A 16,380-nucleotide genomic window follows, 5' to 3' on the forward strand; every position below is an offset into this window, starting at 1 on the left:
CTGACACCATTGCACACACTAGCAAGATTTTATTGAAAGGACGCAGATGTAGCTGTCTCTTGTGAGACTATGCCGGGGCCCATCAAACACAGAAGTGGATGCTCACAGTCAGCTAATGGATGGATCATAGGGCTCCCAATGGAGGAGCTAGAGAAAGTAGCCAAGGAGCTAAAGGGATCTGCAACCCTATAGGTGGAACAACATTATGAGCTAACCAGTACCCCGGAGCTCTTGACTCTAGCTGCATATATATCAAAAGATGGCCTAGTCGGCCATCACTGGAAAGAGAGGCCCATTGGACTTGCAAACTTTATATGCCCCAGTACAGGGGAATACCAGGGCCAAAAAGGGGGAGTGGGTGGGCAGGGGAGTGGGGGTGGGTGGATATGGGGGACTTTTGGTATAGCATTGGAAATGTAAATGAGTTAAATACCTAATAAAAAATGGAAAAAAAATGTAGATACTAATGTATATTCCAAAAGGTCATTGTGAAGATTTAACAAGGCAGTTCATATAAAAAAAAAAAAAATATCTAGTAGTAGCAAAATGTGTTCAAACAAAGACATAGAATCAACTATGGTATATACCTCAATATAAGCAATACACAGTCTCGAATGGTATATGGTATGATATGAAGGAAAGTGTTAGGGAGTGAATCTACATTTGTAAAGCAGAAAAGAAGCTCAGGTTTGTGATATACCTAAGAAGCAGAGGGAAAGTTAGTAACTAAGTGGACTAAGTAGATAGATAGATAGACAGACAGGCAGGCAGGCAGTAAGGCAGACAGGCAGACTGACAGATAGAACTTAGATAGATAGATTTTGCCTAGCATGCACTAGTCCTAGAGTTCTACACTCTGATCCATTAAGAGACAAAGAAAGGGGTGGGAGAGAAACAAGGAAGAAAAGAAATAAAGCACCAAAATACTGGTAAAAATATTGGATATCAGGGAAGTGTGCTATTTTTAAGGATTAAATGGTGAACACTCTCTAAATTGCCACAAATGTCAATTGCAACAAGCCTCCAATACAAACACACACACACACACACACACACACACACACACACACACACACTGAACAAAATATAGTTTAAGAGAAAGTATAGGAAGGGTAAATGAAAACCAGTGTCATGTAAACAAGAAATAGGTAGCAAACCCAGAGGCATTACTCTTAGTCCTACAGTGGTAGAAAATTTTGTTTGGAGTATGAGGTGGTAAGGGCAGTCTTGGAAGCAGATGAGTCCACTTTCTGCATCCTTGGACGTGCTCAAGCAGCTGCCTCCTGGTTGACTAGAGAGGAATTCGACCAAGAATGTGACCTGTTAAGTCACATATCTCAGAGCATCCAAATGAATGACAGGCTTCTGGAGTTGTTGCCATAATTAGATTAAAGTGCATGCCAAAAGGCCTTAGCAAGATTTGTAGGGGTCCTACATTATCTGTGACTGTATCAGTGAAAAAGAAGATGAAGCATTGTGTTAGTGACAAGGAAGGGACTTTATAAAAGTAGTCTTAACTGAAGGAATGACTATCCAGAGACTGCCCCACCTGGGGATCCATCCCATAAACAACCACCAAAACAAGACACTATTGTGGATGCCAACAAGAGCTTGCTGACAGGAGCCTGATATAGCTGTTGCCTGAGAGGCTTTGCCAGTGCCTGACAAATACAGAAGTGGGTACTCACAGCAATCCATTGCACGGAGCACAGGGTTCCCGATGAGGGAGCTAGAGAAAGTACCCAAGGATCTGAAGGGGTTTGAGCCCCACAGAAAGAACAACAGTATGAACTAACCAGTACCCCCAGAGCTCCTTGGGACTAAACCATCAATCAAAGAAAACACATGGTGGGACTCAAGGTTCTAGCTGCATATGTAGCAAAGGATGGCCTAGTTGGCCATCAATGGGAGAAGAGGCTCTTGGTCCTGTGAATGCTCTATGCCCCAGTATAGGGGAATGCCAGGGCCAGGAAGTGGGAGTGGGTGGGTTGGTGAGCAGGAGGAGCAGGGAGGGGACAGGGCATTTTCTGAGGGAAAACCAGGAAAGGGGATAATATTTAAAATGTAAATAAAGAAAATATCTAATAAAAAATTAAAAATAAAGGTAGTCTTAAAAATTTATTTAAAATGTTTTGAAATTAATATATAAAAACCCCTCCCTTATACACAACCCCTCCAAAAAACCAAATGCACATTCTTAAATATATCCAAATTTATAAACACTAGCTCCTTGGTCCACATGTAACTGGTGTGTGTGCAATTTCAGGGCTGGTGACTTGGTATTAGATATCCAATTGGTGTGCTCTTCCCCAGGGTAGACAATTCCTCCATCCTCATACTTCCTTAGTTGCCTGTATCTCTTTGAGAAGAGTTGAATGCCCATGAGGATTCCTGCCTTTCATGTCATGGAGTTTATTGGTGCCAGACTTGTCTAGGTCTTGTTGAGGCAGCCATGTTGAGGAGACTCCACAAGTGTAGCTTCTCTGACATTTTTCGCAGGCACAAGCTCACAGCAAACTTCCTTTTCCTCTGGCTCTGACCGTCTTTCCATCCCCTCCTGTGCTATGATCACTGAGCTGTGGGTGTAGAAGTTCTGTTGGAGATTGTTCAGTTGGAAACAGATCACCCGATGCCCATTTATTCTTTTGATTTTCAAAGGTTGTAGGTTTTGTAGTGGACTTTGTCTCTTTCAAAGACATGTTTCTTTGGTGAGGGATGAGACTTCTCTGCGGACATAATGATAAAACATTTATAATATATATTGTATAATTATACTCCTAAAAATGAATAGCAACCCTAGAGTTCAGGACTTTGTTGACTCCATTCTTAACTTAGATTTTTGTAATTTCACAAACTTTATCATTAAAAAAATACCCTTGCAAATAAAATAAACATCACATCATAATTGACAATACTGAAAGTGTACACGTCTCAATGAACTACTATAAAGTTAGAATAGCCATTCTGAAGCAATAAAGCTTCACAGTGGACTTTACACTCTCACTGTTGATATTTATTCATATCATTCACATTCAAATTTATATAGTATGTGCTATATAATATATATAATTATTATTTACATGTCCATGTGTGTATGTCTGTATATGTGCATATGCCTGAGGTGCTGGAGTTACAAGCAGTTGTGAGCTGCCTGATATGGATGCTGTGAATTGAACTTGGGTCCTCTGTAAGAAAAATAGATGTCCTCACTCATTGAGCTATCTCTCCAGCCCCTTGAATATATACCTAATGCACTTATCCAGTACCAAGAACAAATCATGAATGACAGAACTAGAGCTAGAACACAATTACTCTTATATCCTCTTTAGCAACTCATGTCAGCTCTCTCCCTCCAGGCCTTCTTCATTCTTTTGTTCCTTTTTCTGCATGTTACTCTGTACCCACACATATGCCTGTTCACATATATACATATGTGACTGGCTAGATCCCAAATGTGAGAAAGAACATTTTTTTGACATTGTGTACTTCATTTTCTATATTATGGATGATGTATTCACTATAACAAAGAATTGGAATCGATTAAGTTTTCCACCAACAAATAAATGAATAATGAAAATTTGTTGTCTGTACACATATGTAGTAGAATAGTACTCAGATAAAAAGAAAACAAAATTACAATATTTGCAGGAAAATGGATGAATTTGGAATGTATAATGTTTTATTTTTACTGAAATGCACAGGTAGCAGTTTGGATGTCCTTTTCTGGCTTCTATAGACCACTTCCATGACAAAGGCATGAATCCTGTCAGTTTATCAGCATGCTGAGGAAGAGTAGTTAATCTTTTTTTTATATTTTCTTTATTTACATTTCACATGTACAACCCTTTGCTAGTCCCCCCTTCTAGAAAACCCCTATTCCATCCTCCCTCACCCTGCTTCTATGAGGGTGTTCCTCCACCCATCCACTCACTCCCACCCACTCACCCTCTATTCTCCTACACTGGGGCATCTATTGAGCCTTCATAGGACCAAGGACCTCTCCTCCCATTGATGCCTGACAAGGCCATCCTCTGCTACATGTGCAGCTGGAGCCATGTGCACTCCTTGGTTGATGGCTTAGTCCCTGGGAGCTCTGGAGGGTCTGTTTGGTTGATATTGTTGTTCTTCCTATGGGATTGCAAACCCCTTCAACTCCTTCAGTCCTTTCTCTAACTCCTCTATTGGGGAACCCACGCTCAGTCCAATGATTTGGCTTCAAGAATTTGCCTCTGTATTTGTTAGGCTATGTCAGTACCTCTCAGGAAACAGCCATATTAGGCTCCTTTCAGTATACACTTTTTGGCATCCACAATAGCATCTGGGTTTGGAAACTGTAGATGTTATGAATCTCCAGGTGAGCAAAGTGGCTGGTTATAAAATTAACTCAAACAAATCAGTAGCCGTCCTCTACACAAAGGATAAACAGGCTGAGAAAGAAATTAGGAGAATGACACCCTTCATAATAGTCACAAATAATATAACATACCTTGGTGTGACTCTAACTAAGGAAGTGAAAGATCTGTATGACAAGTACTTCAAGTCTCTAAAGAAAGAAATTGAAGGACATCTCAGATGATGGAAAGATTTTCCATGCTCATTGATTGGCAGGATTAATATAGTAAAAATGGCCATCTTGCTGAAAGCAATCTATAGGTTCTATGCAATCCCCATCAAAATTCCAACTCAATTCTTCATAGAGTTAGAAAGGGCAATTTTCAAATTCATTTAGAAGAGCAAAAAACTCAAGATAGCCAAAACTATTCTCAACAATAAAAAAAAAAAAAAAAACTTCTGTGTGAATCACTATCTCTGATTTCAAGATGTATTAGAGAGCAATAGGGGTAAAGACTGTATGGTATTGGTACAGAGACAGGCAGGAAGATCAAGGGAATAGAATTGAAGACCCAGAAATGAATCCACACACCTATGGTCACTTGATCTTTGACAAAGGAGCTAAAACCATCCAGTGGGAAAAAAGACAGCATTTTCAACAAATGGTGCTGGCTCAAGTGTCGGTTAGCATGTAGAACAATGCAAATTGATCCATTCTTATCTCCTTGTACAAAGCTCAAGTCCAAATGGATCAAAGACCTCCACATAAAACCAGATACACTGAAATTTATAGAGGAGAAATTGGGAAAAAGCCTCAAATACATGGGCACAGGAGAAATTTTCCTGAACAGAACACCAATGACTTATGCTCTAAAATCAAGAATTGACAAATGGGACCTCATAAAATTGCAAAGCTTCTGTAAGGTCAAGGATACTGTCAATAGGACGAAACAGCAACCAACAGATTGGGAAAAGACCTTCACCAATCCTACATCCTATAGAGGGCTAATATCCAACATATAAAAAGAACTCAAGACGTTAAGACTCTAGAGAATCAAATAACCCTATTAAAAATGGGGTACAGAGCTAAACAAGAATTTTCAACTGAGGAATATCAAATGGCTGAGACACACTTAAAAATGTTCCAAAAACAAAAACAAAAACAAAAAAAAAAAAAACAAAAAACAAAACAAACAATCAAAAAAGCCGGGCAGTGGTGGTGCATGCCTTTAATCCCAGCACTTAGGAGGCAGAGGCAGGCAGATTTCTGAGTTCAAGACCAGCCTGGTCTACAAAGTGAGTTCCAGGACAGCCAGGATTATACAGTGAAACCCTGTCTTGAAAAACCAAATAATAATAATAATAATGATAATGATAATGATAATTATAATGATAATGATAGTAATGATAATAATAATAATAAATAAAATTGTTCAGCATCCTTAGTCATCAGGGAAATGCTGGTGGGGTCGCAAGCTGGTACAACCACTCTGGAAATCAGTCTGGCAGTTCCTTAGAAAAATTGGACATAGTACTTACTACCTGATGACTCAGCTATACCACTCCTGGGCATATACCCAGAAGATACTCCAACATGTAATAAGGACACATGCTCCAATATGTTCATACCAGCCTTATTTATAATAGCCAGAAGCTGGCAGGAACCTAGATGCCCTTTAACAGAGGAATGGATACAGAAAATTTACCCAATGGAATACTACTCATCTATTAAAAACAATGGATTCATGAAATTCTTAGGCAAACAGGTGGAACTAGAAAATATCATCCTGAGTGATGCAACCCAGTCACAAAAGAACACACATGGCGCACACTCACTGATAAGTGGATTTTAGTCCAGAAGCTTGAGATTCCCAAGATATAACTCACAGACCACATGAAGGTCAAGAAGAAGGAAGACCAAAGTATGGGTGTTTCGGTCCTTCTTAGAAGTGGAACAAAATACTCACAGGCACAAATATGGAGATAAAGTGTAGAGCAGAGACTGAAGGAAAGAGTAGTAAATATTAAGCCATTTGTTCAAAGTGAAAAATATAAACACAAGAGCTGCATGAAGTAACCTCAGTTCCACATGTCCATGGATTTATTAAAGAGCCATGGCTGCACCTTTGAGCATCTTTTCCTTCTTCCCTCCCTTCCACCCACCCTCCCCCCTTCTCTCTCTCTCTCTCTCTCTCTCTCTCTCTCTCTCTCTCTCTCTCTCTCTCTCTCCCTCTCCCTCTCTCTCTCTTTTTCTTATTGCACTTACTTGGCATTTTACTGCCTTGCAGTGAATCACACATCAACACAAACAGCGATCATTTCATTTCTGTCAAAGTACTGATTACCAACTGGGTTTCACTATGCACTTTCATGGGCCACTTTTTTGTGATGCTGTGGCTTCTTGTCTGGAACTCTAGCAATCTTCCTGCTCACCTAAGCACAAATGGAGTGTACTGGATTAGCATTAGCTAGGCCCCCACTTAGAGCTTTAAGCCAGAAACACACACTTGGCTTCTGCCATGTCTCTCTCACAGCATGGTGCTAAGTATTCCTAGAGAACCAGGTAGAGCCAGAATCACATTAATACCTTACCCCAAAGAGTGCTACATACTGCATGTTGACCTGCCAAGATTTCTGAGATGGAAACAATGCACCCTTGCAGATGCCAGTGTCACACAAGAGAAGGGAGCTGGAGTAGAAGCTCTTCATGGAGAATTTGGGAAATGCATTCTGCACAGAGAACAGAACATCTTGATTGCAGTTCTTTTCTATTTTTAAATTACGTGTGTGTGTGTGTGTGTGTGTGTGTGTGTGAGAGAGAGAGAGAGAGAGAGAGAGAGAGAGAGAGAGAGAGAGAGAGAGAGAGAGAGAGAACATATGTGGTAGAAGTCAGAGGATTACTTACCAGAGTTAGTTCTGACATCACAAGGGGCCCAGGTGTTGTCAAGCATGGTGACAATAGCCATTACATCTACTTGGTCCCCGTATCACTGTTTTTTTTTTCCATTTTTTATTAGGTATTTAGTTCATTTACATTTCCAATGCTATACCAAAAGTCCCCCATACCCACCCACCCCCACTCCCCTACCCACCCACACCCCTTTCTGGCCCTGGCGTTCCCCTGTACTGGGGCATATAAAATTGCATGATCAATGGGCCTCTCTTTCCAGTGATGGCCGACTAGGCCATCTTTTGATACATATGCAGCTAGAGTCAAGAGCTCCGGGGTACTGGTTAGTTCATAATGTTGTTCCACCTATAGGGTTGCAGATCCCTTTAGCTCCTTGGGTACTTTCTCTAGATCCTCCATTGGGAGCCCTGTGATCCATCCATTAGATGACTGTGAGCATCCACTTCTATGTTTGCTAGGCCCCGGCATAGTCTCACAAGAGACAGCTACATCTGGGTCCTTTCGATAAAATCTTGCTAGTGTATGTGATGGTGTCAGCATTTGGATGCTGATTATGGGGTGGATCCCTGGCTATGGCAGTCTCTACATGGTCCATCCTTTCATCTCAGCTCCAAACTTTGTCTCTGTAATTCCTGCCATGAATGTTTTGTTCCCACTTCTAAGGTGGGCCATAGTGTCCACACTTCAGTCTTCATTTTTCTTGAGTTTCATGTGTTTAGCAAATTGTATCTTATATCTTGGGTATCCTAGGTTTTGGGCTAATATCCACTTATCAGTGAGTATATATTGTGCGAGTTCCTTTGTGAATGTGTTACCTCACTCAGGATGATGCCCTCCAGGTCCATCCATTTGGCTAGGAATTTCATAAATTCATTCTTTTTAATAGCTGAGTAGTACTCCATTGTGTAGATGTACCACATTTTCTGTATCCATTCCTCTGTTGAGGGGCATCTGGGTTCTTTCCAGCTTCTGGCTATTATAAATAAGGCTGCTATGAACATAGTGGAGCATGTGTCCTTCTTACCAGTTAGGGCATCTTCTGGATATATGCCCAGGAGAGGTATTGCTGGATCCTCCGGTAGTACTATGTTCAATTTTCTGAGGAACCGCCAGACTGATTTCCAGAGTGGTTGTGCAAGCCTGCAATCCCACCAACAATGGAGGAGTGTTCCTTTTTCTCCACATCCATGCCAGCATCTGCTGTCACCTGAATTTTTGATCTTAGCCATTCTGACTGGTGTGAGGTGGAATCTCAGGGTTGTTTTGATTTGCATTTCCCTGATGATTAAGGATGTTGAACATTTTTTCAGGTGTTTCTCTGCCATTCGGTATTCCTCAGGTGAGAATTCTTTGTTCAGTTCTGAGCCCCATTTTTTAATGGGGTTATTTGATTTTCTGAAATCCACCTTCTTGAGTTCTTTATATATGTTGGATATTAGTCCCCTATCTGATTTAGGATAGGTAAAGATCCTTTCCCAATCTGTTGGTGGTCTTTTTGTCTTATTGACGGTGTCTTTTGCCTTGCAGAAACTTTGGAGTTTCATTAGGTCCCATTTGTCAATTCTCGATCTTACAGCACAAGCCATTGCTGTTCTATTCAGGAATTTTCCCCCTGTGCCCATATCTTCAAGGCTTTTCCCCACTTTGTCCTCTATAAGTTTCAGTGTCTCTGGTTTTATGTGAAGTTCCTTGATCCACTTAGATTTGACCTTAGTACAAGGAGATAAGTATGGATCGATTCACATTCTTCTACATGATAACAACCAGTTGTGCCAGCACCAATTGTTGAAAATGCTGTCTTTCTTCCACTGGATGGTTTTAGCTCCCTTGTCGAAGATCAAGTGACCATAGGTGTGTGGGTTCATTTCTGGGTCTTCAATTCTATTCCATTGGTCTACTGGTCTGTCTCTATACCAGTACCATGCAGTTTTTATCACAATTGCTCTGTAGTAAAGCTTTAGGTCAGGCATGGTGATTCCACCAGAGGTTCTTTTATCCTTGAGAAGAGTTTTTGCTATCCTAGGTTTTTTGTTATTCCAGATGAACTTGCAAATTGCTCCTTCTAATTCATTGAAGAATTGAGTTGGAATTTTGATAGGGATTGCATTGAATCTGTAGATTGCTTTTGGCAAGATAGCCATTTTTACAATGTTGATCCTGCCAATCCATGAGCATGGGAGATCTTCCATCTTCTGAGATCTTCTTTAATTTTTTTCTTCAGAGACTTGAAGTTTTTATCATACAGATCTTTCACTTCCTTAGTTAGAGTCACGCCAAGATATTTTATATTATTTGTGACTACTGAAAACCTGGACGAAATGGACAAATTTCTGGACAGATACCAGGTACCAAAGTTGAATCAGGATCAAGTTGACCATCGAAACAGTCCCATATCCCCTAAAGAAATAGGAGCAGTTATTAATAGTCTCCCAGCCACAAAGAGCCCAGGACCAGACGGGTTTAGTGCAGAGTTCTATCAGACCTTCAAAGAAGATCTATTTCCAGTTCTGCACAAACTATTTCACAAAATAGAAGTAGAAGGTACTCTACCCAACTCATTTTATGAAGCCACTATTACTCTGATATCTAAACCACAGAAAGATCCAACAAAGATAGAGAACTTCAGACCAATTTCTCTTATGAATATCGATGCAAAAATCCTCAATAAAATTCTTGCTAACTGAATCCAAGAACACATTAAAGCAATCATCCATCCTGACCAAGTAGGTTTTATTCCAGGGATGCAGGGATGGTTTAATATACGAAAATCCATCAATGTAATCCATTCTATAAACAAACTCAAAGACAAAAACCACATGATCATCTCGTTAGATGCAGAAAAAGCATTTGACAAGATCCAACACCCATTCATGATAAAAGTCTTGGAAAGATCAGGAATTCAAGGCCCATATCTAAACATGATAAAAGCAATATACAGCAAACCAGTAGCCAACATCAAAGTAAATGGAGAGAAGCTGGAAGCAATCCCAATAAAATCAGGGACTAGACAAGGCTGCCCACTTTCTCCCTACCTTTTCAACATAGTACTTGAAGTATTAGCCAGAGCAATTCGACAACAAAAGGAGATCAAGGGGATACAAATTGGAAAAGAGGAAGTCAAAATATCACTTTTTGCAGATGATATGGTAGTATATATAAGTGACCCCAAAAATTCCACCAGAGAACTCCTAAACCTGATAAACAGCTTCGGTGAAGTAGCTGGATATAAAATAAACTCAAACAAGTCAATGGCCTTTCTCTACACAAAGAATAAACAGGCTGAGAAAGAAATTACGTATCACTGTTTTTAAACAAGCTATCTTCCAGCCTATTCTCCTATAAACCTTCATTGGAGATTTTTATCTTTATGAGCACCCTAAGGATGCCTAAGAATACCTGACAAAGCCAGGATTATTTCTCCCCAGAGATATTCTAAAAATTAGAATTTTAATAATAATTTGGGGACTCAGACAAACAATGAAACTGGGCAAATGGAGTGTTTTCATGTACCAGTGCACCTGCACATTCAGAGCCTCTTCCACTAACTTCAACTTCTCTACCCGAGTGCTCTGTTTGCAACTGAGGAACCTGTACTGAGTACTCAGTACTAAGTTTACTTAGATTTTCCCCTGGTCTTGGTCATGCTATGGGATCATGACTAATGTCCATTGATAAGATAAGTCCTTACATTATATTATGACAAGAGATCCATTTCTCTCTCTCTCTCTCTCTCTCTCTCTCTCTCTTTTTCTTTCTCTCTTCCTATTAAATATCTTCATTTACATTTCAAATGTTATCCCCTTTCCTGTATTCCCCTCCAAAAAACCCCTATCCCCTCACTCTCCCCTGCTCACCCACCTACCCACTCCTGCTTTCTGGCCTTGGCATTCACCTACAATGGGGCACTTCACAAGACTAAGGGCCTCTCCTCCCATTGATGACAAACTAGGCCATCCTCTGCTACATATGCAGATGGAACCATGAGTGCCACCATGAATACTCTTTGGTTGGCGGTTTAGTCCCTGGGAGATCTGGGGGGTACTGGTTAGTTCATATTGTTGTTCCTCCTATGGAGATACAAACCCCTTCAGCCAACCATTGGACTGAGCACAGGGTCCCCAATGAAGGAGCTAGAGAGAGATCCATTTCTAAAAGTTTCCCTATATTTCACCTACTTGTTTTCATCTCTCCCTAGCTCTTGACACACACCAGGACTTTTTACTTGCATGTTCATGCAGTTCTTCCTGATCTAGCATCTCTTCTTCTCCAACATGCATTACAAGTATTGTAGAATTTGGTTCTCCTTATAAAAACACCCAAGCACACCTCCCCACGCAAAAAAAACCTCTAGTGTTTCTCAACTGTGTAAAGATGATGTTATAGTATTTCAGTTTTTGCTTCTCATAGTACAATTAAGAAAAATCACTGGACTGACAAACAGTGGACACAACAATTGTGCTTAGGGCTTACAAATGCAAGACCATGGCATTTCTCTTATCTTTCATCACTTGAGTCCTGACTGACCTCCTTTGAGGATGTGAGGCATACCTAGTTCCATTATCAGTCTCTGGCTCAAATGAAGATAAATTAGCAGAAAGATATGTCTGATAAAATTTGAAAATAAGAGGGACATTTTGAACACAATAACATCCAGAGAGATAGAATCAAGTAGCCAAAGATTTGTGGCAACTAGTTAATGCAGTCCATGTTGGTGGTTCTACTTCTTATAACATGTTCATAAAGAGAATCCTAAAGCAGGATCATTTCTGAGTCTTCTGATAGTCTTTCTCTTCATGATATATTCTAGACCAGAGACAAGTAAATATTTTCTAGAAAGTGTCAGGTAGGAACACTTTATATCTCATAGGAAAATACACCTGCCACAGTTACTCTTGCTACCAGTCATAAACAATAAATAGACAAATGTTGAAGATGCATCTTAATAACATTTAATTAAAACAGATGTCAGCAACAAAAGAGAAAATAAACAAGTGGGACTCCATCAAATAAAAAAAATTAAAATAGCAAAGAAAACAATAAAAAACCAAATGTCAAATTTACACAATGTTGGACAATATTTGTAAATATTGTCTGTATTGCAGTGGCTATGTTTAGACATAAAAAGATGTAAATCTGCCCTGAGTCAACAAAGATAGTCCCAGATGACATTGTACTGAATGGAATAAACAAGGAGCAGAATGACAAAACCTGTGTGACCCCATTATGAAAACATTGGTCTCATAGAAGCAGAGGAAGGCTCAGCAGCTTACAAGGGTAGTGTGAAGGTGACAGAAGTGAGCAGACATTGGTCAAAATGAGCAAAATTTCAGTCCCAAGATGAATACACTTTGTAGGTCAAATGTATGCCATAGTGATCGCAGTTAGTAATACTAGGGTATTTCTTTGAAAATTGATAAGAGTAATTTTAGTCCTCCTTATCCTCACCCCATGGTAACACGGTGAGGTGATGGGTATGTTCATGGGACTGTGCCAATCAGTTTCCCTTAAATATGCATATTAAGTCATCACACTATGTACCTTAAACATATACTTCCATTATTAGTCAACCACGTATTTGCAAACAAAGAGAAATAGATGGCACGTCAGGTTTGATTATAATGTGTGGACTACGATCATATGTCTAAGATCTCCTCTGTTGTCTTCAGAGATTCCTAGTTGTTAACTGTGAACATGTTAATTCTACAGTGTTTGCTGTTTGAAGTTATCAGATCTACATCTAATGAGTTCTGGAAAGGGTCTGATTTATGCCCCTCATGATAAAGGCAGTAGTGTGCTTAGAGTGTGTCACATTTTTATGTTTTTGATCAAATATTTTTTCCTGCTAATTGAGCTTCACCTGGACTGATCTGGCCAAGCTGAACTTATTCTCTGACAAATATGAAAATGCATCAGCTAATGAAGAAATGGGAAGCTGAAGGCAAACCCTGAGAACCATGGTCTGTCTGGAGAGATGACTCCTGTGGAAACTCCCACCCCTGCTGTAAAGTGTGAGGGGACTGGCAGTTATTCCTTTGCTGACATCTGCTCTGTGGTTTGCTCCTTCAGCCAAGATGACATCAGATGAGTCCAGGAAGCTTCAATGGGGTTTGCCACCTTTGCAAATACATTTTGTACTAAGAACTGAGAAGTACTGATTTTGTACTTGAAAAAAAAACAAAAAACCCTGCATCCTGTTCAAATATAAATTCGTTTTCTCTCTTCAATGGTGGTTTCTATCATTCTTAATGCTGATGTCATCATTACAGGAATCAGAGAAAATGACTAAATTGACTATATCAAAATGTTCAAAAATAACATCATTTTGGATCCAGACAAATGATGAGAGTTTAAATTCAAAGTCATTATTTTCATCACACTAATGGAAACTAAAATAAGGAACATTAGATCACAAATTGTGTCCCTAATGACCTGTACAATCTTCATGGTTCTAAATTCCATATAACTTCTATTTTATTACCAGATTAGACCAAAATCAACTGAATCAATAGGGCTAAAATGACACACTCAGAAAAATGGATGTAAGTCAGATAGACAGGAGAGAGAAGGCATAGCAGTTAGTAGCATTTGCTGCCTTTGCAGAGGATCCATGCTTAGTTTCCGGCATCTACATCAGACAGTTGACAACGACCTGAGACTTTAGCTCTAGGGAATCTAACACCTTCTTCTGGCCTCCATGGGAACCTATAAACACGTGTTGCACACGCATGCACACACACACATGTATATGTGTATCTGTAAGTGTAAATGATGTATCTATATCTCCATATATGAGCTGAATGAGGACAACAACAATACATAAACTAATGTAGACAAGGGAAGTCCTCAACCCTACATAAAGAGCTACAGGCAACTAAAGAATGCTGAGAGTGGGAGAAATAATCTTTTCCAGGGTAAAGCACACTGACTGTTTATCCAATACTATTCGGTCCACCCTGAAACCATAAATGATAAGTATGCATAAGTAGCATTATACAAACTGAGCAGGATATATATATGTAATTATATATAAAACATGTAATATGTGTGTATAATTATATATAGTATACATTGTACATTATATATGCACATACATACCTGACCCTAACCCTGATATATATTATGCACACAACAATATTAATGAAAAAGGAGACCATGTATTTGAAAGACAGCAAGAAAGAATGAATGGGATGGTTTGAGGAAGGAAAGGGAAGGGGTAAATAATGTGACTGTATAATAACCTCACAGAACAAAAGACCTAAAAATACTTTTAAAAGATACAGTCATAGAAGCAGCAGCAACAACTACATTGCTGTTGTTCCTAAAACTGCAAGGAAATATATTCTGTTTTCACCATGAGATAATGCTTCATGTAATACAGTTTGTGTTTCCTAAGTGAAACATGCTTTCTTCTTGAGAGTCTGCTACTTCAACGCTATTCAGCCTTTATAGATGTAGCCATTGAGTATTCTTTCATTCTAGCAAAGATTGGAGGTGCCTGTTTTGACACAAAGGCAAGTAAACTGTATATTCTATGCAAAAGCTCTCAGAAACATTCTATTCAGAACAGTCACATTGATGTATGGGTCAGTGTATCCACAGCTCGGCTGAATGGAGGTGGCATGCATATATATATATATATATATATATATTTATATCAGGGGGAGGGTGTCAGAGCTGGGTCCTTTGTCAGAGTGGGTATGCAGCACAGGCGTCAATATCCCTTTCCTCATATGTCAGCCCAGTGCCTGCCTAACGTTAAGCACTCCTCACTGTATTGATGTTCTTCCTCCCAAATTATTTTACTTAATCATATTTATTAGTTAAGCTCAGCACATAAAAGGCACATTTGAAAAAATTCTCCATGATTAACCTCAGGGCAAAAAAGTTAATGCAATATATACTGCCAAGTTCATTAACAGTCTCTTGATGGGCTAACAGCTGTGTAATGAAGACAGTAGCCATCAATTAAAAGAATAGTAATCTTCAGACCAGAGTTTCCAATATGGAGTAGTTAGTTAAGCTGTGGGCTTTATTCAGCAGCTACTGGGTGGACATATTTCCAGGCAGCAGTTCTTGTCCCCATGGGGACACAAGTACTTGTCAGAACTTAAAACAATTGGTCAACTTAAAAAATAAAAGTGAATTTATAGTCTTCAGAGAATATCAACAAAATATATTTAGTATATATCTTAATGAATAAAATATATATTTTTATATTGAAAAGTTATTTGTCATGTAGGAAATTTTATAACAAGATGTACATAGCCACGAGCTTCTCATTATCCTTATTCCCTTACTGGAAGGTACCACTAATTATAAAAAGGTGTCTCAAGCTCATGTAATTGATATTCTTCCATTCTAGGGAAGAACTGAAGTCCCCATTTTGACACAAAAGCAAGTAAACTTTCAAGACAAAATCTCTTAATGATTTTCTATTCAAGACAATCTCAGTGTAACAAGCCCAGTGTAACCACTGAGTTGCTTTTAGTGAATAGAATAGTAATTGTTTTGGTGCCAATGTTTAATTTGAGATCTAGATAACATCAAGATAGCTGCTGACCAGAAATTTTTGGAAATAATATAGCAAGCAAAAGGGCCAGGATGAGGTTTTCATGAGATGAACAAGATGTTTTGGAGACTAAAAATTGACTTAAACATCAAAGTATAAATCACGGTAAGTTATGTTCTTTTGTTATTTGATGCATTAAATGTCATCAAGATAGTTTTAAGGGTGGGGCCCAGGCCCTGGTGATTTTTTAGTGCATTGGAATCTACATTCATGCAGATCTTAGATTTTGCTGTTCATAGGAATCCACGGAGAGTGGTCAGTAAAAATTCTGAGATGTTGTATTTTTTTCTCCTCAGATGCACTGTGAACAGTGTGGGAACCTACAATCTGTGTTGTCCCCAGATTCCAAAGAGCTGAGAAATCCTGAATCTCGCTCTAAGTGAGTCTACTGTTTCTTGTGACTTGTGCCTTTCTCCCCTACCAGTTAACTGCACAGTCGAAGACACGTTTATGATATGTTTTCTCTCTTTTTATTAATTGCTTGAGTTGTTTTTTAATTTTGTTTGTTAGGTTTTTTTTCAACCATTACGTTCGGGAGAAGAAAACATTTCTGACATCTAAAATAGTT

At 39.2% G+C, this 16,380-nt stretch overlaps 1 long non-coding RNA gene across 1 annotated transcript in view; it reads right to left on the minus strand.

Moving 5' to 3' along the window:
* Nucleotides 1-2,160: 2,160 nt before the first annotated feature.
* The window catches only part of Gm52201, a 37,383-nt gene continuing 23,163 nt past the window's right edge, over nucleotides 2,161-16,380 (minus strand). The window contains exon 3 of the long non-coding RNA XR_003951581.1: nucleotides 2,161-2,726. This is a non-coding gene — a long non-coding RNA (predicted gene, 52201). The remainder of the gene's footprint in view (nucleotides 2,727-16,380) is intronic.

The sequence above is a fragment of the Mus musculus genome, chromosome 15 (assembly GCF_000001635.26).
Source record: "Mus musculus strain C57BL/6J chromosome 15, GRCm38.p6 C57BL/6J".
Lineage (NCBI taxonomy): Eukaryota > Metazoa > Chordata > Mammalia > Rodentia > Muridae > Mus > Mus musculus.